This window comes from Empidonax traillii, unplaced genomic scaffold, assembly GCF_003031625.1.
Source record: "Empidonax traillii isolate 1590-97213 ecotype Southwest subspecies unplaced genomic scaffold, ASM303162v1 scaffold147:size910788, whole genome shotgun sequence".
Classification (NCBI taxonomy): Eukaryota; Metazoa; Chordata; class Aves; order Passeriformes; family Tyrannidae; genus Empidonax; species Empidonax traillii.
In genome coordinates this window covers 515383-540659 of record NW_020955340.1, presented here as the reverse complement: position 1 = coordinate 540659, position 25277 = coordinate 515383, and the positions used below count along the sequence as shown (strand labels likewise).

Sequence of the window (25277 nt, the reverse complement as noted above, 5' to 3'; positions counted from 1 at the left end):
AGTAATAAACATTTTCATACATTTCTTTGTATTTCAACTCTAAAGTGGTGTAATATTCCAACCTAACCCTCTCTAGAGTTAGGGCAAAAAAACCCTCAAAAACCCAAAGGAACAGCAGAGTAAACAGTGCATGTGGACAGCTGTGCTGCTTACACTGATGTTTGGTTTTACTCATTCAGTTACAAATGGGAAGAGAAAGGAACATAAGGCATAGCAGTTGGCATAAGCCGTGCTGCTTGCCATTCTTCATTGCTTATTTTACATCTGCTGGGAAGGATGCAACAGGCTTGGCTGGACCTGATAAGCAGGAGTATTGTCCAGCAAAGCAGCCCATGATAGATACCACCACTGCATTTGTGACTGAACATTGGTACATGTGCTATCATATTACGAGGTGAATGTTGTTCTACAGATTTGTAGCTAACAAACAATACAAGACCAAACAGTTGCTGGTAAATACATCTTACATTTCACCAAATCAATTTGCAAATATTTTTTTCTATTAGAATTTGATATTGTTTATTTAGAGAATTTGATACGAATCATTACTACATAGTGAATACAAGATTTTATTTCTCTGGAAGGGCCCTCTTAAGTCATAAACTACAAGCTCCTTGTGTTTTCATTTGTTTTCATTATGGGACCATCTGGTGTTATTTCTAATATGTACTTCTTAGCTTTCACCTTTGATCTTTGCAAATTCTAGGCTTTTAAACTTTTAGAGTTCATTATTACATGAACTTTAGTTTTAGTGATGCCATTGAAAGGATAATATCACTTTCAATGACCTAGTAGGAGCTTATTAGTTTGCTACCCTGAGAATTGCAAATAAATAAGCCAGTAAATAAATATTATGGAACAATGGTTGTGTGTCCATAGGTAGAGGTTGTGACTAACTCTATTCCGAAGTTGATTATAACGTCCTCCTTCACAGGAAACTTCACTAAAACCAAAACAAGGTACCTAATAAATTACACATAAAGTGTGTTGCTGGAGGTTAATTCACTGTTCAGGCTTTGAGGACACTCAAAACAAGGCTGTATTGGAGTGCAATGGTAGTATTTTATCTCTTCATATACTAACTCTTTCTCCCTTTTTTTTAAAAAAAACTGAATCCTCAAAATTATTTTTTTGAGTAGTGCCAAATTTATGCCTGTAAACTAAAGCAGAAAGAATCACTCTTACAGTAGTCAGAATCACTCTTACAGAAGTCAATGGGGCATAAAATAATTGGTGGTACAGCAGTTAGCACTCAATCTTTTCTTCTCTCTGTCACTTCCCACACTTCATTATAAACTAGTCATATCCCTGAAATGAAAAACATACTCTCCAGAAAAGGGAAAAACAAAAGAAATTGTTATTTAGCTGTCTTTCATCCTTTCATTGTTTTTTCTTTAGTCCCAGTCTTCATTAGAGAGGATATTTCAGTATTCCTTTATCACTAGTGCATATTCTCATTCACATCACTATGCAAACTTAATGCTTCAAATGCTTTTTTTTTTTTTTTTTTAATAAAACACCTCCCTTTTAACCAAGTCTAGCTCAAGCCACACCTGCCCAGAAAACCTGAAGCCTAGATGAACCTACGCTGAGAACATCTCCCTTTTTTCTCTAACATCTGCCTGGGTCAAAACAAATTTTAATCCACTGCAGGAGGCTTCAGGACTCCATCACTTAGATTGCTCCTTGCCATACCTCAATCCAAGGAGGCATGACTCATGTCTGCAGGGGGCTACTTCCTAAAAGAGGTTGAGGTGACTGGCTTGGATGTGCATGGCTGCTGTAGGTCACTAACATGAACATAAAGTTTGGCAGCTCAGGTCCCCCATCACTCAGAAAGAGGCAGAATGCACCATTTTGCTCTTATACCTTTGGTGTGCCCCATTTTTGATCATCATGAGCATCTGGCCCTATGTCAAGAAAGACATGGGAGAGTTAGAAGAGATGCAGAGAAGGGTGAGCAGAATAATTAATAATCTGGGGCAGCTGCCTGATGAGGAAGGGTTAGAAGGTGTGAGATACTTCAGCTGGAGAGGAAAAGGCTGAGGTAGGATAAGAATTCGATTTCTGAGGTCACTAAGGTGCTAGATAAGATAAAGGCACAACTGCTGGTATTCACCAAGTCCTGTGCTGTTGGATCCAGAGGCCAGTATCAGAGGCAGGAACTACTTTCTGGTACACCTACAGCAACAGCTGTGGGTGCTGGGAGTACATGAAGAAAGGGCAGTAGAAAGTAGCCTGGCTTGTGTGTTTTCCTTAGTAGTGTTACTCGTCTTGTACAAGTCAGAAGCATGATACTGGGGTAAATGGGTTACTGGTGAGACCCAGTGGGGCACATCTTAACGTTTCCCTCCACTGACTATGTGAGGAACGAAGAATAGCTGTGCTCCTAATTTCTGTTTCCTGACCCTTATGTTGTTTGGCATCAGTTCCAAGTGGGATGCTCTGGAAGCAGTTACCTCTGATGTAGGTCTGACTTTCTGGAATTGCAGGAGTTCACCGAGAGCTCTGTCTTTACTAGTGAGGTCAGCCTAAATGACCTGGGAGAGAACAAGTTCTCTCTCCTTCTAATGAAATCATTGAGAATTATGGGCACTGAGTGTATTCCAGCAGGTGTTCAGCATTCCACAAGGTCAGGCACTTGGTTAATAGACTGAGGCTATATAAAATGGTGCATGCTATTAGCAGCCAGGGGAAAAAAATCAAAAGGTAGAGAAGGACATTGGGCAGAGCTGTCAATTACATATTGGAACAAGAGAGAAACTGTCTGTAGCACTTAGAGCAGAAGGGCTTAGACAAAATAGAAAAGGCTGCTAATATGTGCTGCTATCAAATTTATTCTGCTTTTTGGAATACTAAGTATTTTTAGAAGTGAAAAAAAAAATTCTGTAGTGTCAAATATATTAAAGAGTTACCAGTGCACAGTCATACAGTGCTCAGTGATACTGAATACTAACCTGCCTCCAACTTTGCACATATCCAGGCTCATGTTAGCCTTACATATTTAGGTAAAGTTGACTTGATTTTGAATGCTTACCTGCATGAAATAAGCAAGTCTGAAAAGTCTATTCAACTCAGATCAAAACAACAGTCCATAAAGTTTTTGAAATTACTGAAGCAACTTCATGGAGCTGGTAACCTCCATTTAACCATTTGTCACACCAATCGTATTTGCTAAACTTAATTTATAGCATCTATACAAGACTGTGTCTCACAGTAGTGTAATTAAATTCATAGAAGCTTGTCATAGTTTTAACTTTGTAGCTGGGTGTAGCATTCAATAAATATACCAATCTCATACCACAAATTGACTCTAATGCAAACAGATACAAGAATCAAGCCTGTTCAGAAAAGACCATTAGCCATATAATGGAAAAAAAAACTGAGTTAGTATGCTTAGCTAATCAGCACACTATTTATTATCCCATTCCTTTTTTCTCCAAGTTGTGAGAGGCCAAATCAGAGGTAAAGTTACCAAGTTCAGATTAATTTTTCTTCAAAAACAAAAGCTTCAGCTGTGTAGGGCTGGGGAAAACCATCCCATGCCTCACAGTCTGGGGGAGGCTGAGCATCCTCTGTGGGCAGCAGTTGGTAGTGCTGAGGTTCTCAGCATCTGACAGCAGCAGTGGAATGCTACTGGCAATATTGCTCTCTGAGAATCAATTAGACAAGAAATATTGGCAATTAGTAACACAAACCCTGTGATATTGCTATAATTGGTTTGGCAATATATTAACATCGGTACATTCATAGTTCCTTCATTAAAAGCGGCTGTGAGATACATCTACTTTACATCAGAACTGTAGTGGTGGCAAGTGCACCCATGCTTTTCTCCTGCGCTAGGGAAAGAAATGTTTTCCACCCATCTCAAACTCTCTGGGCCAAGGAGGACATCCCTCAAATGTCCTTCATTTTAACTCTTCTCAGTACTCCTTTCATTGTACCAGGGCAATGTAGCTTTTTAGCTTCGCAGGATCAGGCAGGTATTCCTTTAGGCTCATATTTGATTACTGAGCCTGTGAACACTTCAGGGCATGCAATATCCATTGCTATAGCACAATGGTTTTCTCACTTGTGCTGAAGCTACTGAGTGCTTCTGCAATAGGAAAAAGATGATATTTTTCCAGTTTCCTAATCATCTGATATTGCTTTCTGGTATCAAAACTCGCCTGAAGTAATTGTTCATCTTTCTGATCCCTAATTGCATTTATCAACTCAGTATGAAACCTATTGCTACCTGGAGCTTTGTTTTTCTTTATCTGAATATTTCCTCACAGCTATTTTCATAATCTGCAAAAGCACCTACAAAATATATCCTCACAGGAGGCCCTGTTAGTATTCTTCTTAACAAATAAAGAGAAAAAAAGTCATTGAGTTTTCATGTTACATTCAAAACTACTGTTAATATGAAAGAATGTTTTTTCAGCATACAAATCCCATGCAGCACTATAGTTTGTGAGATAGAAATTGTTTCTGTATTATTAAGTTCATGCTGTTTTGAACTACAGAATCACTTCAGTAATATTTTTCTTGGAAAATCAATTATATATGAAATTGTGTAGCAATTTAGTAACATAAACCCAGGTAATAATATAATTAAATATTTACTGCATGGGGTGTTTTGTATGTGTCTTAATTATGTACCTTTGCTTGCTGACTTATGTCATGTTTATAACCTTTGGGTAGGTTTAGCATCAGGTGGATAGAAAAATAATCAAAACTCAAAACATAGTTAGACTTTAGTTGTAATTTGAAAAATGATTGGTATCTAGACACTTGCTGCCAATGGCACTGTGAATTGACGAAACAGATAGAAAAATATTCCTCAGCATGTAAATTATACATGATAATGTGAGCAATCAGACTGTAAGCATCCAACTAAGTATGTTTTAAATATTTTAGACCAGACTAATCCAGGTGTTGTAAATAGTTTGACTGTAGCAGAGTCAAATTCTTCATAATATTTCTCTGGTGTGAGTCAGCTCTGAATTAGATCCTTTGCTTTATTGTTCATTTTAATGAAAAAGACTTTGGGAAATATTCTTCCCAGATAATGTACAATAGTAGACATGTACAGTGAGTGATTCCATTTTTCTTCTTTAGTCAGAAGTAATTTCTTCAGTTTTTAAACCAGAAAGATCATCTTCATACATCTTGGGCTAGCTGTTTTATTAGGAGCTGTAGATGATGAAATCACCACAGTCATTTTCAGCATCACTGAAGTAAATGAGACAAGACAGCCAACTAGCCAAGTGAGGATCTCAGGCTTATATATCAATATTTGTCAAAGTATTTACTGACTTCTGGAGTCTTTAATTAGCTGTTGTATGTTGAGGATACAGTTCAGTGAAGACAAACACACTGTATTCCCTTCAAAAGTTGGATGAGGTTTACTGCAGTCCTAACTTGAGGATTTGTTCTGTGTTGCAAAACAAATCAAGCGCACGGTGATTATAGCTCCTCATTAATCACTTTCTGCATTGTTGCCTTACCAGCCCTAACAAGTTTTTTTCTCTAAACTTTTAAATTAAGCCTAAAATCCCTCAAGAGGACATGTCTCCAGTACTCAGTGAGCTCGGGCACTTTTTTTAAGCACTACTTTTGAATGATTTTAGGTGGAAATGTTCACTACTGAATAGGTGCCAAGTTTCCTGTTGTGGTCACTGCCGATCTAACCTGGACCAATCAAGATCAATGGAATTTATTCATCTGACCAAACACAGGCTGAAAAAGTTGCTTTCTGAACTCCTCCGATAAAGTCAGATGTACTCATTTATGCAGTATGCTGCTGGACCTAAGTGTGAGATGAATACCACTTTTGGTACATAAAATATAGGCAAAAGTCAGATATCCAAGTTAGGTAGAAGTGATCTTTAAACTTTACCATTATAAGAGAAGCCTGTTGTTCAAGGATGTATGATGAATACCTCATGTGGCAAAAATGTATCTCAAGTATTGGTAGAGTTGGTTCTGTTGTCCACATGCCCATTTACTAATTTTGAACTTGCTGCCTTTTTTAATTATGTAAAGTTGATACATTATAGTTTACTTCCACCCCTAGGTTTTACACGCCCTGCTGCTACCTTAACATTTATGACCTCTTCACCTCATTTTTCCAGTGTTACATCCTTATATACATCTCTAAGACAAGAAAAAAACAGGTTTGCTTTGTGGTCCCTTCCTTTGGGAAAAGATAAGGAAGGGAGAAGAATTTTTTGTGACCTTCCAGCAGCAACACACTCTCCCTTAGAACCTATTTTTTCTATAACTAAATCCAACTCACAGTATCCTTGCTATTAGAGGTCAATGAACTATTCTATGCTGAAACTCAAGTGAAGTCAGTGTCAAATGCTGTACTGGACAACTGCCAGGGCTGGCAAGTCCTAGTTTTCTGTGGAAAGACCCCTGTGTGGTTTCATTTATCAGTATTACTAAAGGTTTCTTCTGCAAATAATGTTGCATTTTGTAGATTCTCAAAAGGACAACTTCTCCTGTAATAATGAGTAACCCAATTCAGTTTTATCAAGAACATCCTGAATGCACCCTTCTTTTTGCCTACTGCCTTTGTTCAGGCTTTGCTTTTTTAATTAGTAATGTTTCTTTAATTTACAAGTATTGTTATCACTGTTCTATTTCAGTGTAATCTATCCTGAGAAAGTTCTATTAGTTTGTTCAAATTCTTGCCACCAATTTCTTTCTAAAAGGTGTTGGCTTGAGCTGTGGTCTGTATTTTTCTTTTGGCTTTAATATTTGAAAGAACTAAATAGAGCCCAGATGCCCTAGATGCTTTTTCTGAGGTATTGCAAGACATCTCCTTCTTTCCCTACTCATCTCAGTCTTTGATTTGGTATATTTTCTCTTCATTAAGTATAGTGTATCAACCTTAATATCCACCTCCAGCAGTGCTATTTAGCTCCATTTTAAGTGCATGTTATTGAATTTTCTTCCTTTATCTACAGTGCATACTTATGTACTTTTTTCTAGGCATCTTTCTCCTTTTTAAAAGTCACATAACTCCTGGGTTATTTTTGTTTTCCCCCTTTTGACCTTTTGAGTCAGCATTAAGGTGATCTTTTAGATTCATAATGGATCTTGACTTGAGTCAGAAGAAAAGAAGACTGAAAGAAAAATAACTCGCTACTGCAACATTTTAGATAAGTCAGCTTTCTTCCTGGTGACTGTCTACAATACAACATCTCTTTACTTACTCTTTTAACTCTTTCTAGTAGGCATAAAATTAGTTTGGGATTCGTTTACCAATTGCACGTGCTTGATGAACAAATGAATGACCCTACCTATCATTATGTAAAAAGGAGAGGTACTAAAGAGTAGTTCTTCTTCTTTAAATCTCTACCTTGATTACACAGCCTATTAGGAAAAGTAGATACGAACAGACTTTTGGTTAAGATAATCAAGTACACAAAAATCTTCATCTCTTTGTGTCCACGGTCAAAAATTTGTATTTACAGATAATGGAAAAGCTCCATACCAAAATCTGCAACAACTAAACTTTCTTTTTGGCAAGTAGAAAACTAATTTAGTTTTCTGATCTGGAGGAAAGAAGAAAGAATTAATGAAGTCAAGACAGGTATCAGGACATCATCTAAAGTTCTAGGACATCATTTTAGATTAGGTAAATCATTCTTCAAGTGCCACTGCATAAGAAGAGTATGATGCTAACCTGTTTCTCTGACCTAAACCAGAATGCCAACAGTGGTAGATGCACTTATGTGCCCCAATTTTCTGTCTGTTGGAGCAAATAAACACTAAATGGATTTCAAGCAGTTCTCCAGTTCCAGGCAGTTGGGCAGCCCAGTGCGAAATCACAAAATTAGGTAAACACAATAGATTGATGCTGAGGACATTTAGGGTGAATGAGATCTTCTAGTTTATACATGAGGCAGCCAGGTAAGTTAATAAGGGAAACTGACAATCATTTATACATGTCGGCATCAGCAGGCATCTCAGCAAAACTGTCAGTGAGAGGTTACAGCTCATCTGCCACTGGGACGACCAGCAGCCAAGCTAAAATTATTCATTTTCAGACACTGTTTAGGTACTTTGTTCACCATGGAGGCAAAAGACCTTCTTTTTCTTCCTTTTTTTTTTTTTTTTTTTTTTTTTTTTTTTTTTTTTTTTTTTTTTTTTTTTTTTTTTTTTTTTTTTTTTTTTTTTTTTTTTTTTTTTTTTTTTTTTTTTTTTTTTTTTTTTTTTTTTTTTTTTTTTTTAGCAGGCAGAAGCAATAAATCACCTAGTTTAAGAAGACCCAGCTAGCCCAACACAGATCGATTTCATGGGTAAGTCGATGGGCTGCTAATAGAATTACAACTACCTGTCAAAATAGGGAAAACATATCTGTGACAGTGACAAAGGGCAAATCAATTGAAGAAGTGTTGTGGGCTCTCTTTACTTTTTTTTTTTTTTTTTTTTTTTTTTTTTTTTTTTTTTTTTTTTTTTTTTTTTTTTTTTTTTTTTTTTTTGAGACACGGATGCAAAGTACAAGTGTGTCTTTCGAAGTCTGCAACTGTGACAAAGAGCAATGTTTATCCCTTTACAGGACCCACCAGTCCTGCAATACTGAATATGTGGTCACTTTATTTCTACTGCAATCACTAGGTTACTGCCATGAAACAGAGCTAAAGAGCTGCATCCAGAGCTATTTGAGCAGTTTCTCATGTATTATGAAAGCTATTTAAACAGGTTTTATTAACAGCTGTAATAATGTGCTCCAGGTGAAAAACCTTGGCACATTTTGTTCACCACAAACTGTTTTTTTTTCAATTAAGCACATGAGTTTTCCAGTTTCAGGTGTTTTTTAGTGTTTGTACAGCTCAAGCAGAAAATCAGTTACAACAATATTGTTGGCTCAGAAATGGTGTTATAATTTGCTATAATTAGATAAAAATTGAGTAAATGAGCAGTAGAAAGTTGTCCTTATGTTGCAGCACTACTCTGCTGCCTGTATAGCATATATAAAATATCTTACTTCGGTACTTTACCTATCTATGATAGAGACTAAAAAAGTTATATGGAGTTGAAAATGTTACTACAATATATACATATTGATGCAACAGTTTGTGATGGCTCTCCAGATATCATGGTTGAATACTGAAGTTGTGAGATATTTACCGAGTCATGCCAGCACAGGCTTCTGCTCTGCTGGTAAAGCTCCAAAACAATGAAGAAATAGCACAGGAAAATAAGTAGGGTGGCAGACCTTATTTTCTTCTCACTGCAGCTATTCCTGGGTCTAAAGCTACCTCTGACTTTCTGTGGAGAACTCCACATATTTTTATGAACTTTGTATACGTGTGTGAATGACAACTTGGAATAAAACTGTAATCAAAATTAATTATCTGGGAGTCTTATCCCATTGCTTGAGTATATAAACCGAAGAGGGATGAGTCTTTGTGTATATCAGTTTGGACAAAGATTGGGTGCCAGAAAACTCTACTGCCAAAATCAAATAAAACAAACAGTTCCATTCTCCAAAATTCATTCATATAGTTTCTTTCAAATATACGTATATGTGTACACATACTGACTAAACTGGGGAAGCTTCCTTGAAGTCGATTGAATTTGCATTTAAATAGGTGATAAAACTTCCATTGACTCCCAATGAGGGCAGAATTTCATGCAGTGCAATTAAGCCAGACTATAAGAGGAGTCAGGGTCAAAATTCTCAGACCTGAATATCTTGATTTTCTCACATTTCTTTGCTAGTTTTACCTATATAAAATCAACACCCAGCTGTGTCCTTTGTCATAGGCTGCAGCTTCTATTGACTTTGTTGGGTCCTTCAGGCTTCCATGAGTATGGCAACAGTGTCTCTGGAGGCAGAACTGTGTTTTAAATTCTTTGCAGTAGGGAATAAATCATAACATTAATCTTTTTGTAGAGCATTCTATGCATTTTTAACACTGTGATTTTTAATAGATAGGAATAATAGCAATTTTGAAGTACCCTGCAGACTTTAGTAAAGGACTTTTCTTCAGAAACACTATCCCCTGCTGCTATTTTGCAAATCTTCTAATTCATTACCACATGGAGCGTCCTATGTGTGCAACATTTTTTTACTTCAAAACAGATAAATCCGTATATTTTACCAACAAAAGTACCCCAACAGCACATTACAATTTCTTCTGTGTGGGACTACAGCTACTTTAAATCATTTCCAAATAATGTTAGTGGATAATTTAAAGATCATGAATAAGTCATTTATTTAAATTAAGTATTTAGATTAACCATCTGTATTTCTAAGCTTATAGAGCCATACTAAGCTAGAACATTTTTCCTGAATAGTGTCTTCCTGTTGTGGGTTATTCAGTGAGTCACAGAATTCCTCAGAAAGTCCCATCATCCTTAGATTATATAGATGTGAGAAGTGTCTTCCCATGCCCAGCATGACTTGGCTGTAGATCTTCGTGCTGTACAGATCTCAGGAGCCCAGCAGGCAGTGGCTGGACTGGTGGTTCACATCTCCTATGGCAGAGCAAACAATGGGGCAGCTGCTGTTGAAGCTCTCAGAACAAAAGGTATGAAGTTAGATCCAAGAACTGAGTGATGACGGAGTGAGTGTCTGTCTGCCAGAGACCGTGGCTCTTTCTGGAACTTCACTCACTTCAAAAGTGGGAAAACTCCAGGAAAGAGAGCAGATGATCCATTAGTTTCGAACAGATATATAAAAAACTAGGTAGCCAAAGGAGTTTAACAAAAGTTTTGCGTTGGAACTTGGAAAAGAGCAAGTACTTAGGGCTTTGTCATCATGGCTTCAGAGTGCATCTGGTTTATGCAGCCCAATTTACATGTCATTTCAACTTTGATCTATGTTTTATAAAGTAAGGCTTAGAACTCAAATCCTTTTGTGGGAGAGTTGCCATGAACTTTTAGTGTCTCACAAATAAGAAAGATTGAAGGAGAGTTTGTATCTCCATAAGTGCCAGAAAACGTAGTTTTACATGTCTGAGGAAAATGATTAGGGAAATAGGTTATGGAAACATTGAATCCTAAAATATTAGCAAAACAAATGCCCTGACACCACACGTCTGTGCCTCAAACACTTGGCATCTTTGTGCAGGATTGTACCTGGGAGAGAAACCTACTGGGCACAGAATGTGTAAGCACTGCTTTCTGCTCAGTGTTCAATCACTCTTGCAGTTGTGTTTGGCCCACTTTTATAAACCATGTGTTTTAATAGGCATTATGAACACTTGCTAACAAAGGTATTCACTTTTATTAAATAGAATTTCAGTGAAATATGTCTTGAGAGGATATATGACCCTTTTAGGGCAGGAACAAGTATTAGTTACTATAGAAGCCTAGAAAATATTTGTTCAGTGCTCTCAAACACGTAGCCTAGAATGCCTCAGAAACACAGTGTCACTATTATAAATTAAGCAGAGAAGAAGTGCCTGACTATCTTCTATTGTTCTGGTTTAATACACAAAGTCCTGTGAATCCCAGGGCTTTTCAGTAGCATCAAGTCAGCACAACACTGTGGAAAATCAGGTTGGAGGGGTATTCCTGGTATTTATTAGCCCTTCTGAGAATAGTTCAAGCTTCTACCCCTTTGGATGATTGTGCTTACTAGATAAAGTTTTAAAAGGACTAGTATTTTAATGTTTTGATTTAGTACGTATACCATATTCTGAAAATATTCTAAAATACCAAGGGTAAGAAACCTGGAATCAGCTTTTAAAAGACATCTTTGGAGGCTATTGCACCATTCAAGCTGTCTGAGGTACTCAGCACTTGCAGTGCAGATTTGCTCTGCATTTTGAAGGAGCTGAAGAGCTCTGTGTCTCCTCTATGTCAGTATTTGGCAGATGATCTGAAATGACACTAAGCACTAAATAATATCAAGTATATCTGAAGGATTTTAGGCATCTTATCTGCACACTCAGTCTATTTGGTCATTTCATTGCAATTTTCAGATGAAAATGAAGTTAAAGGATGTAAAACAAAATGAGGAAAACATTCTTTTTTTTAACTGTATTTTTCAGTTGTAGTGCTACTTATGAAAAAAACCCTACAACACTTCATTCAACTGGAAAAAATTTTAAACAGGAAAAGAAATATCAACATTTGAGCAAAATTACATCCCTCTAAAAAAAGTTCAAAATAAGGCAAAGTCATTCCAATTAATGTAGTTTAAGGTCTACCCACAATATGGAGAATTTGTCTTCTGCAAGATTTCTACTCTAATTCATTAATTTCTTCATAGAGTTATAAACTGCTTTAACTCTCCTGTGGAAAAATCAGCACTGTTAAGTAGCTCATGAGCAGATGTGATACAAGAAAGCCTTTGGATTTTTTTTTTTTAAACTCAAAGAGTAATGACACCGCAATATCGTGTGGTGAAGGAGCAATAATTTGATAAACATTGTCTTTCCATTAGATTAGAGCAATTAATCTGATTCTAATTTAGCTGAAACATTACCATACTGGAATCCCTAGAGCCCGATGAATAATCTCTAAACACATTGACACACTCAGCAGACAAACATTATCTCCACTCATACTGTTGTTCCATATGGTCTCCTCCCATTCTGATGGAGGGCACCCTGCTGTTTCAATCAAATAAATGTCAATTATCTGAGATAGATTTTTTACTTCACAAGTGCGGGCTTACAATTCAGCAACAGCGGCTGTGGAACAATTGTCTGCAGTTCTTCCATGATTGCTGCTGCCTCATTTTTCAGCTGCAGACCTTGCTGGATTGCAAAGCAAACTTTGCTGCATCATACACATTTTTGAAGTCTCTCTCTTGAAAATTGTAGGCACAGAAAATCATTTGTACCTGGGGAGAAAGTAGCAAAACATAGAAGAAACGGCAGAAGGGTTTACCTTGTAGGCTTCTTTACCCTATTAGTTGGGATGGTCTTTATTGCCTTTTCTATTTGTTGATCTAGCAGGGTGCCAAAACTCTATGTGACTAAAGGCTGCTTAGAAGATTTGATAGAATCTTACTCTTTTAAGGCAATCTCTCAAAAGCCTTTTGTTGGAGGTTCACCGCAAGATGCATATTCATGGTGGAGAAAAACCTCTGAAGAAAAAGAGAACTGAAGAGAAGACAGCTTTGGAATGCAGCTAAACTACTGGACAACAAATAACTTCCTACCTCAGAGACTGCTTTTCATGTTATAAAAGTGTTATGTTTGTTCAATTTAGTAACAATGTTGTTAGAAAAAATCCTGCTTTGTATGTAATCTGCAGTTTCAATTGTTGTTAGCCCTGTCCTGATTTGCTGATTGTAACCTCTATGCTTAGTGGACCCTGTCAGTTAAAATTTATAGCTTTTCCCTGTCTTTCTCACCCATATTAGGTTGTGTTTAGCTTAATTTCTCCATTTATAGACATCCCCTTGCATGAAACTCCCTAAAATCCTCCCAAATTCCACACATTTCATACTCTACCACATATAAACTAGCTGACACCCTGAAATAAACTCTCTCTCTCGCTCTCTCTCTTGTCCATTCTGTCTCACTGCGTGTGATTTCTAGCAGAGTGGACCACGGTCTTAATATTTTCGGAGGTGTAACAGCTCTCGCCTCCGATAGCCTTTTGCTTCAGGGGGTTCTGGGCACACTTGCCACATCTCATGGACTGTCTTGCACTTTTATTTGAAAAGACTGTAAGAGAAGACAGGCTGAAAAATTCAAGCCCTTGCAAGCCACAGTTTTGACCACTGCTACAAGATACAAAGCTTATCCAAAATATCTCTTTGGTATGATAGGGCAGATTTATATTAGATACTGGGAAAAAATTCTTTACTGGGAGCTTGGGGAGGCACTGGAACAGGTTGCCCAGAGAAGCTGTGGATGGCCCATCCCTGGAAGTGTTCAAGGCCAGATTGGACAGGGCTCTGAGCAAGCTGTTCTAGTGGGAGGTATTCTTGTCCATGGCAGGGGTGTTGGACCTAGGTGAACTTCCATGATGAAGTTTCATTCCAGCCCAAGCCATTATATGATTCTGTGGTAATCAGACTGCTTCGTATATTTCCTGAGTGTAAGCCTTGTGGCTACTATGGTGTCTAACAATGAGGCAATGATGTGCAATTCAGATTGCTATCGGTAGAGATAAACTGTTGCCATCAGCAGAGAAAAACAGTCAGAGCACCTGAGGTAGAACCTTCTAGTGATGGTCTGGCACAGCACTTTGCAGGCTGAATTCATTATTATAATATACCATATGTGACCCTGGTTTTCTTCTCCAAATGTGTCATGTTAGGCAAATACACACAATGGGAAGGGCTGTTGGAGATGGAAGATTTTGTTGAACTGTAGCTCTCTTCAGCTTTCAGCTGTTTGGATGCTCAAAGTAATGCAGCAGAAGATACTTTCTTTTTTATCAATAAACCTTAAACTGTGTCAGGTAGTCATATTGAACCTGCTCCAAGTTATGTGGCATTAGTTAATTAGCATAGTTGTTTATATAGGTATGCAGCTTTAGAGAGGACGTCTGTCTAAATGTGTCAGAAACACAAGCTGGATCACTTGGCAATCTGGCAAGGAAAAAAAATTTAAAATTGAAAATTCTGCAGTTTTTCAATGATACTTGGCATTCAGCTTGACCTAAACGATATGGCCAGTGTGAGAAGAAAAGTTTGTTAAATTTAGCATGTGATCTGTGTGAGAAACTGCTCCTCTGATTATGTGCTTGAGGGTCAGTGCAGCATTCCTCCAGCTGAGAAAACCTTTACTTGAATAAGTTCTTTTAGGCCCAGTAGACTGAGATAGTCAGTACAGTGTGAATAGTTTCACGACAGCTTTAAATGATTACTGTGAAACTGGCCTATTTTGACTCATTCACATATAGTATACCTGCTCTTCCCAGCTCCCTTCCCTGTTGCTTTCCTCACCAGATTCTCTCTAGCACCTATCCCATAGACTTGAAATGATATAGCATCTTACTGCTTAGAAAAAGTCTTACTTTTCAAGATGCTGACTACCTTTCCTTCTTCTTAATATCAAATGGGCTCCCAAATACTTCAGTACCTCAGAAGCTAATTTATTCACCCCATTTCCACCAGCTATTCTTCTTCTCTATCACAGGCAGCTGGAAACAGGGCATCTGTCAATAGTGATGTGATTTGCACGCAGCAGTTATCCATAGATTCTCACGCAAGGTGGGGCTTTGCAAGAGAGGGGTATGGTTACCAATTTCTAATACAGAATTTTAGGCTATCTGTAATTGCATTTTATAGAAATAAAAAGTATCTCTTACCATGGATTTGGACATTCTGTCACCATTAATGTGCCAGTAAAGGCTTTGCTTGAGGACATTTTGGAACAACGCACTTCTGTTGAGGTTGCTCGATAAAACTATTAATACGATCAATTTGATTTGAAATGTCTCGTCTTGTAAAGTATCAGATCATTAACTTTAACAATGTAAGAGAGTTCTAACTATCATATTGAACTACAATAATCTCCAAGGAATAGCTAAGACCTCACATTTCATAGTGGAAAGTATTAATGTACTACTAGAGGTAAATAAACTGAGCAACATTCAAATGCTTCAGGAATGATGTAACTTACACTAGTACAAGCATAAAAACGAGGCAGTAAGAGACATGAGGCAGAGGAGGAAACAATAATGGTTCTTGTAATGAAGTCACAAGGTAAAGAAAATGGTGTTGAACATCTGAAATTTGCTTGTAATTGCAGTGATATGTTGATTCTCAGGGTCTCAGAGTAAGGCATGTTATGTAACGATGTTTAACATTTTTATCTGTTTTCTTTCTCTTTGAATGATATTGTCTCAGTTTAAATGAGACACAGGTGTTTTGCTGAGGATGAGGTATGAGAAAGACCCAAACTCCTCCCTCTAAGCAATTGTAAATCTGAAATTAAGAGGCTCCGATTGAGGGGAAAAAAATTGTGGAAAAAGGAAAAATAACAGCCCTTTATTAAAAGACATAGGTGTATTGACAGAAACAATGAAAGAAAACAAGTAAAACAACCAAACAATATTCCTATATCCACAAATAATCCCTTTCAAAACAAACCAATAAACAAGTAAAGAAAAAAGTAAACAGTTCTGTTTGCACCCTTTGGTGCAATTCTTACAACAGTCAACAGGGGGCACTGTTGGATAAGTGGACCTGCAGAGCTTGTAGTGTCCTGTGCCAGCTACCAGGGGGTGCTGCTGGATCACTGGAAAGGCAGAGCCTGCAGTGTTCCAGGCTGGTCAGAAGGGGGCGCTGTGGGATCACTGGTCATTGCCACATTGAGTGACACCCTCCGGGGTGTGTTGGAGAAAACAAAAAAGATGGGTTTTTCAATAAAGTTCCTCTCCAATGGGGAAAAACTCACTCTGTCGTGCTGACCGAATCATGTGGTATAGTTTTCTTTCTCCCTTTGATGTGCACAACAATCACTGCTAAGAAAGATACAAACGGGAATGGAGAAGGGGGGAAAAACCCCCTACAACAGTTCCTCTCCGATGAAAATCCAAGCAGAATCCACAGCTGACAGCGAAGCCAAGAACAAAAACCACTCTGAGCTCCTACTCTGATCTTGTTCCAGCCTCAACAGCCAGCCAGAACTCCTCCCCTCCATTTCCCAGGAGACAAGAGGAAAAAAAAATGTAGGAAGGAACTCCTCACCCCTGTTTTCCACTAGGTGAGATTCTGAGGGCCATTAACTAAAAGGCAGCTTCTTTTGTGCTTCTTAACTGCCCATTTAACAGTTCTCCACAAAGTGGGCAGGGGGAAGGGAAAAAATTCCTGCTTAGTTTTTAAGAACCAGCAAAACCATGACAGATGTGTAATGAGTAAATGAGCACAAACAAAGCTAATATTAGGGAAAGTAAAATGAAACACACATTGATAGAAATGGAATATTCAGTCAGAAGGCCTGAGTTCTATGAGAAGTACTTTTCATGCAATACTTGCCTTTCCCCTTTCCATTAATAAGCTGCCCTGTGGTGGAGTCACCATATCTGGAAGTATTTAAAAGCCATGTAGATGTGGGACTTAGGATGGTTTAGTGGTGGACTTGGCAGTGCTGGGTTAATGGTTGGATTCAGTGATCTTAAGGTATTTTCTAACCTAAATGATTCCTCTGCTCTTGTTATTGGGACACAAGGAATAGGGCCAGGAAGTGCACAAAGAAGAAAGTCTACAAGTACCTCTGCATTAGCATTTTAGTTCAAATCAGGAGGGTACCTCTGGAGCACAAAAGAGAGAAGTGGTCCTAGTTTGCACCTAATTTACTCTGTTCATGGCTGATCAAATCCATAGGAATAGATTGGAGCTAGTCAGAAATAAAATACTCTGAAATTCTCATAGAATGTAAAGTGAGACCTCAGCACTAACTGTTTCACTCAACAAATCCTCCTTTATTGGGCTTCACTACTTGCTTGTGAGGACATAGCAGTGAAATATACTGGAGACTCCTTCCCCTGCACTGCATGTACATTCTCACCCTAGTACACTCTGGCTATATGAACATGTATAAATACTGACCAAGCCAGTAATAGTTGTCCTGATTACATTTGGGAAGGTCATGATTTTAGGCCTGTTTTTAAAAACATCTGTGGATGCTCTGGTACTGGCAGTTCCTGCAGCTGAATTTGATAATCACATGGGGCAGAGCCTAGTGTGGGCAGTGTGAGTACAAAAGAGGGAAGTAAGGACATAAATGGACCTGAACATGTTATTTTTGAACTTATATGGATGTGCAGTATTTAGGGGCTTTTTTTATCCTTGCTCTGGTCCTCTGCCTAAAATAAACTCACACACCGATAACACCGGGAGCTGACTATCCAAGTGGCAACTCAGCTGAAAAGGACCAGGTGGATGCCAAAATGAATAGAAGGTGACAGTGCACCCTCATTGAAAGGGAGGCACACCATGCAGGGTACATTAGGAGGAGTATGGCAGGTAGACTAATAAAAATTACTCTTCCCCAGTCTACTCTGGTGAGGTTGCACCTAGAACAAGGCAGAATGGTTGAAGGCCAATGACAGACATGATACAACTGCAGGGCTTTACAGTGGTGGCAGGTCATACAACCAAGGGGCAACAGCCAGAGACTGCACTCAGGTTTGTCATTAGGAAAGAGCTTTTGCTCTTTGTAAATGTTGCGCTGGAGCAGGTCACCTGGAAAGACTGAGTCATCTCTAATGTTTGATATTTGCCCATAGCTGGGCAAAACTAATCTAGTGCTTCTGGTAGCCCTGCTTCAAGTGGGATGTTCAACAAGATGACCTCTGGAGGTCCCATCTAATCAGCATTGTTTTGACTAAAGAACACTGTGAATCAGACTTCAGTGAGTATATTCACTGACACAATAAGTAGATTTGTTAACTAGAACATCTGGCCTGGCCTAGCCTGGCTTTGCAGAAGGTCACAGGTAGCATAAGCTGTTGCACTCACTGAGACACCAAAATCTGTAGCAGTTACCTGGGAAGAGTCTCTCCTTGCATCTAAGATTTCTTAGCAAGGAGGGGAGTAAAACTAAGACAAAATAAAATAGAGGGAATGCCTTGGGGAGCCTCATCTATCACCGCTGAGAGGAAAAGAGGAATGGTAGTTGCTTCATGAATGAGGGCTGTCATTCTCCCACCTAGAAGTCACTGTTGCCCTTCATGTTTCCAGCTGTAGTGACAGCAAAGGCTGAATTCCACCCTGGCAGCCTGCTGCCTGAGGCAGCTGCCTACATCACCTCACCTTGATGACTAGCTCTATTCATGACATGCAAACTTGCTCCAGGGAACAGAGCAGCTGTACTCAAAATACTGAGCAGACATCTTCACCTCCACCTCAATACTGAAGGTTTGCCTCTTCCTCCCCATGGGGTGACTCAATGGTACAGGATAGTAGCAGAGACAGGTGTCAACATGGCCTTAGTGAGACATCTAAATTTTCACGGCTTTACTGATATACTGGGAGATAAAGCCACAATCTGGCCTCAGAAATGTCACACATATGGAACGGCAACTAGATGTGACCCACAGAGGCATAGCTGAGCAGATGTCTGTTTAAAAAGCAGCTGCCTCGGTGGTGGCTTTTCTTCACTGTCTATGTCAGTTTTCTTGTCCAAAGTCGATGGGATCAGTGGCATTGAAATTACCCAGTACAGTGTTTCAGTTCTGATTTTAAAATTAAAAAAAAAAAAAAGAAAACTTTTTTCTTTCCAGATAAATTTTTTCCAAAGTTTGACTTTTATTGAGAATATTTTTTTGTTAACATCACAATTTTGCTTATTTTTCTTAGAAATAAGTGGCTATTTTGTTATTGAGTTCCTTCCGAGAGTTTTGGTGAGGCAAAAGAAACTTTCTGTGTTGTGTGACTGGAAAAGCAGGCTCCATTCACAACACAACAGTCTGTTAGTGAATGGTAAATATGTCCTATGGCTGTAACAGTCTAAATGGATTTTTTTCTCCGTGCTCTACTTTCAAGATGTGACAAAATTACTAGGTAGCCTATGTATTCAAAGTTAGAAATACACTGGGAGCTGAATACTGTCAGCAATACCAGAGAAGCCTGATTTTAGCTCCATTGCAACACTGAAGAGTTCTGCTTCCATGGTGCATTAATTCAACACCTGCAGGTGCTCTTTTCCCTTTCTGAAATTACAGGCTGTCTAACAAGTAGTTAAGGCTTGGGACTGAAGTGTAAAGTAAAGTCGAGAGGTCTTTATTGATCAACACAGTGACAGATCCTAATAGCTTGATGTAAGTTACAGATGCTCCCTTTTGTTGCCTAAAATGGAGACAAAGGATGAAACGTAGCTGAGACGTTTTACTGACATGTCCAGTTTTTAGAGTTCTTCTCTTTTAAAAGAGAAGTTTCTTTAAATTCAAAATTATGGTGCTGGAAAATGATCAGCATTCAAATCTGGTTTTTAGCTTAGCCACTGAAATAGTAACTTTGAAGCCACCTTGACCTCTCAAAAAGAATTTTGAAGCACAGGACCACATGAATCAGACAAAAGCCAAACCAAGATATTTGCTTTTGTTGTGCGCATTAATACATTAAATTAGAAGCATTAGAGAAGCTTATTTTAATTTGAAAATAGGCAGTTGACATTGTTTGGCTATCGGGCTATTGAACCTCTCTGGTTCCTGTGCTGGTAGGAGGGGCTGGAAGTAACAGACAGTCTAGAGAGGATGTCATAAATAAAAAAGACACTTATTTCAGTATCTTGGGTAAATGTTTAACAGTCATAAAGACACTGCTGTGGGGCATATTAATATGCTTCAATAGGCAATGTGTTGTTGTTATTTCTTTGGTTTCCATAACATGGCAGTTGAGTTATAAGATTTCTGCCCAGCAGGGTAGAGAATGGGGCTGTTTCTGAACCCAGTGGAGAGCAAGAGGTGCTGCCTCATTCCAAGGGGGGATCCCACTCTTCTCTTGTGTCTGGAGCAGTGGTGCTGTGGGGTTCCTGCAGCGCCTCATACTGCACTGACTTACGTCTCTTGACTGGTTTTCCACCTTCAGGCAGACAGTACCTCTCAAGGCTCTGTGCCTACATCACTGGCAGTGCGTGCTTTGTGGTCTCAGGTCTCTGTGGTGGAAGATCGTGCCAAATTCCTACCAGTGTTTGCAATAAGGCAGTTACCCAAAACTCTTGATGCTGTTCAGTTGATCAGTGGACATGTGCATGCAGCTACACGTAGTGTTTCACTCTGAGTGTTGAACAGCTTGCATAGACTTAGTGGGGACTAGTTTTACGTTGTAAATTTAGGTCATAAAAATCCAGACTATAAGAGCACTGAATTGGGTTGTACCATATGTCTCTCTAGCTCTCTGTCCTGTCCCCAGTGACCATCAAAAGGAGGTGTATAGGAAAGAATATAAAACCAGGTTGCACGATTTGTGGTACTTCCCTAGGCTCTCTCTGCTTTCAATCATTTCCAACTCAGAGACTTCCTGGCCTGGAGATGTTTATTTGAATTTAGAGCCTAAGAATGTTTCTGATCTGTGAATTTGCCCTACCTTTTCTTGAATCCAAGTAAGCTTTTAGCATCTGCAACATTCTGTGGCATGGTGTTCATCAAACATACATGCTTTTATAAGGTCACAGCCTCAGAGGTCAGGCTGACTTCTTGTGTCAAAAAGATTCAGTCCCCCATTGTCATCACACCAGGACTGGGCTCCAGAAACAGCTCTTCTTCAGTACCCTCTCTCTGTACCTGTTATTACACGTTAATATTGATTAATGCACTCGCCACATATGGTGTAGGCACTTGTCTTACTTCCCATCCACCTGGGATACACATTAATCAACAGTACAGCATGCTATAGTATGTCATGTCTCATTGCTTAAACATTTTCCTGCTCCCTTATGTTGTTTCTAAATTGAAGAAAACTGAGTGCTCAAACAGAAGTAATAGATCAGTGTAACTAGATTTGTCTTAATACACCCTGGATGAATTTGCCCAGAAGAGTTAACCAGAAAATCTTTTTCAGCATACAAAAACTTTTGAGGAGTTATATCACTGAGGATTGCTTTCTGCAGGAGAAATAAAGAAGGCCCTTTGTTCTGTACCTGTGTCTCCCACAAGATAAAGATATTATATCTCTCCCATTAAAAAAAAATTAAAAATGGTTTACTGGCTTCAGAAAGCCTGTATTTAAGTTTCCCAAACTTTTAGTCTCCAAAACAGTGTTCCGTAATTAGTTATGGGCTAAATATAACTCTGCTGTAGCTGAGTTCAGTTGAGTACAGTGATGGTGGTACTCAGTTTCCCCAGTGTTAAGACACCAGAAATCAGGTGCCTGGTCTGAGCAACCAAGCCTGTAATGGGCATAGAGGAATGCCTAATGGCACAGATTTATTTCACCCTGTGGTAGGTATTTAAAATGAGCTTCTAGAGATGTCTTTCCTGCTCTGTTGATTAGATGTTATCGATTCATTGAAAACTAGTTTGGACTGCACATTTCCTATGGGAAAAGTTAGACCCTGGGACCTGGAGCTTAGAGAACAAAGCAGCATGATGGAGAATTATGTCAGTTGTGTTTGGTGTAACAGACTTCAAATATATAAAAATTCACTTTCAGTAGACATAAAAAAATTGAATAAGCCAAATATTTGTAGAAGTCTAACACACAGAACACAAAGCAAAAGAGCTCATGGGGCAAACAGAAGGTCCTTCCAGTGTGAGTGGTTACTGGTAAGAATTGCTCTGTTATAGGTCATATGACCAGTTCACACATCTAACTGATCACTAAATCACTATTTTGATGGTCTTAGTGTAAAGTGAGAGCAGGAAGTTGTGGAAACCATCCTGTGACCAATATATTTACTCGGTGTACCAGTGAAAGAGTAAAAGAGCTGAAGATGATAACCAGAGGTTTTGCAGTGTGTTCTGTGCTGTCTGACTTGACTCTTGGGTACATAAAATTTTTTTTACATTTGTTTTGGAGATTATGGACACAAGTATGTCTTTTACTACTTAAAATATTTCTGAGCTCATACACAACCTAGAAATTATGTGTTATGTTTTAATGTGTTTACACAAAATGTTGAGGGTTTTGTTGCTTATACTATTTTATCCTTTCTGAATGCAAGTTCCATGGCCCATTAATGCAGTTTTTGAATCTTTTTTTTTTTTTTTTTTTTTTTTTTTTTTTTTTTTTTTTTTTTTTTTTTTTTAATTCTGTCAAAGAATCTCACAGCTTCTTTGGGATTTTTTAAAATCTTCTACAAGTCAATATGCCTTGCAGATTATTGCTACTATATGAATACCAGATACAAACTACAAATTTCTTACATTGGCTGCATATCAGCTACTGTGAGATAAAGAATACAGTCAGACCTTCTGAGCATTGCAAATATAGCTTGTGATGCGAAGAGAGAGAGTCTAGAATAACTTTGATGCAGGAAGTATTTTGATGCATTATCAAGAGCTTTTTCACAGAACGATAGTTTCCAGAATATTTATGCATATAATATGCAAATAATCATTCTCATCAGTGTCACTACATCCTACTGAATAAGTCCCCAGGGCACTATAAGTAAAAGTTATCTTGCAACCATTAATAACAAACAGAAGAAGAATTTCCTTACTGACTTCTATGGAGTTTTCAGTAGTGTTTTGATTTGATTCGACATTTCTAAAAGTGGCATAGTGTTTGCCTGCCTGCCTGCCTGCCTGTCTGAATGCTCAAAGGCAAGCAAGTTTGTTAGGTCCACAAATCCCACAAGTGTCTGAAGGGCTTCAGAGCTTACTGGGCTGTTTGTTAACATCACCGCAATCTACTGCTCTCCAGGGTACGTTTGAAGCTGTAATTGAATTGCAGCATACCGGGACTGTCCCTGGACACGCCTATTGGTTGAAAACAGGCCAATCTGCTCTTGCTCTAACCAGAGAGTGCTTATTCAGGTTCAGGACAGCTCGGGTGGCTTTTAGCCAGCCCAGAGTATTATAGAATCTTAGAATACTTTGAGTTGAAAGGGACTTTAAAGATCATCTGCTTCCAATCATGCTGCCATGGAGAGGGACACCTCCTACTAGACCAGGTTGCTCAGGGCCCCATCCAACCTGACCTGGAACACTTCCAGGGATGGGGCATTCACAACTTCTCTGGACAACCTGTTCCAGTGTCTCACCTCTCTCACAGTAATGAATTTTTTCCTAATATCTAACCTGAATCTACCCTGTTTCAGTTTATAGCCATTCCCCCTTGTCTTATCACTACGTGCCCTTGTACAGATTCCTTTTTTGATATATATAGTATGCCAGTAAAACTCTTAGCATAAGAAATGGACCTAATTTCACTTGAATGAGCCTTTTAGATGATGTCAGGAAACAACTCCTTCTTACTAAAAATCCTAGATCAATTTTATTATCACTTTCTTGCCTTCAGTTTAAATCAACTGAAAGGAAGGGAAGAAAACTTGTTTAATAAGAAAATAAATGTTAATTATAAATCCATGAGTTTATTTTCTTTTAACTTTTTCATTTGGTCTGTAGATGCTTTCTTGCACTTACCAGTGAAAGAGCTGAGAGCTGACTATCTTCTGAGAGCGCCTTTTGGCTTCAGGGAAGGGAGTGATACAAGACGTGAGTTCATTTTTCAAGAACGAACAAGGAGCTCTGGGCTTAAGTCACATGGACCCACAGGTATCTAAATTGCTTTGGGAATAGGATTTGGGGTATGAGAGTCAATGGAAACGGCTGAGGCTCTGCTGCCTCAGGCCTCTTTCAGAGTTTGCCACATTTGTGACTCTGATTAGTGAATGCCATGTAAAACAACCCTGAACTGCTGTAGTTTTGAAAGCCATATATTTAAATAGAATAAATTTAGTTGTTTGCTCTGACAATCCACAGGAGCTTTTTAGCAGTGATCCTGGCAGTGGCAATAGCAGCTATCACGAGAAGGGTTATAATCTACCTCTGCAAACAGCACCACTGGCTCCTAAACTGGCTTCCAGTTACTTTGCAGATCAGCCCTTCTGAAACAGCCTGAGTCTTGTGCAGTTTTTTTAATGTTGAAATTTGACATTTCATGGTGTAAGGGCAGAGAGGCAATGCCTCCTCCATTCACCAAGACCGGAAATTCAGAATGCCTGGGGCAGAGACCCATAACAGCAGGATAAGACTCAAATTAAAACTGACCCAATTGGAAAAATTAGTTTGAAGTGGGCTAGTGGACAGTATTGACATTTCGAGATCATTGGTTTGCGTGCAACAGGGAGCTGCATGCAATGTGATTAAGGTAGATTAATCTGGGCAAATGTGCACTGCGTTTTGAGCACATCTGGCATGGCAGAGTAACACTCAGTTAACCAACCTGAATAACAGACGCTCTGTACATCCATGGGAGCTCTTGTTCACTTCAGCGTAAGTCCTCTTATGCAGTTTATGTGACAGGACAGGGTTTTGGTGTCACACATGGGTGCTGGGATGGCTCTTCCTGATGACTACCCTCTCTTATCCCCATCTGTATGCCAGCTGAGCTGCAGCCAGTCAGCAAGAACTCTTCACCCTTTTTCCTTTTTCCACCTCTCTTCCCAAGAAAAAGAGTCTTCCTTACCCCTGGTGCTATATACAAGAGGCCTGCCTTTCATACCTCTTCAGCAAAAAATACAGAGGAGCAAAATTCAAAATTTCCAGAAGACCAAGTATTTTATGAGACATATTTGAAAATATTTTTTATCTGTCCTAATTTCCTTACTTATTCCTCCATATGGCTCACCCACTCTCTCACTGATGGTGAAGGCCCTCATTACTTTGGATGTAAATGCTGGTTTGGCTTTTTAGGATCATGGATGCTGGTGATCTCTGCAAAAGGCTTTCCCTGGTCCTACCTGAGCAGT

The 25277-nt window shown here is 38.8% G+C and overlaps 2 long non-coding RNA genes across 2 annotated transcripts in view; one reads left to right on the top strand and one right to left on the bottom strand.

Annotated features, from left to right (window-relative positions):
* LOC114057794 overlaps window positions 1-25277 on the top strand; it is a 55650-nt gene that overhangs the window by 30186 nt on the left and 187 nt on the right. The window contains exons 2-3 of the long non-coding RNA XR_003571305.1: window positions 8234-8297; window positions 23932-24021. This is a non-coding gene — a long non-coding RNA (uncharacterized LOC114057794). The remainder of the gene's footprint in view (window positions 1-8233; window positions 8298-23931; window positions 24022-25277) is intronic.
* LOC114057795 lies at window positions 12714-23995 on the bottom strand. Its single transcript, XR_003571306.1, has 3 exons — window positions 23950-23995; window positions 14997-15072; window positions 12714-12799 (listed from the first exon to the last, which is right to left on the bottom strand). It is a non-coding gene; the product is annotated as an uncharacterized LOC114057795 (long non-coding RNA).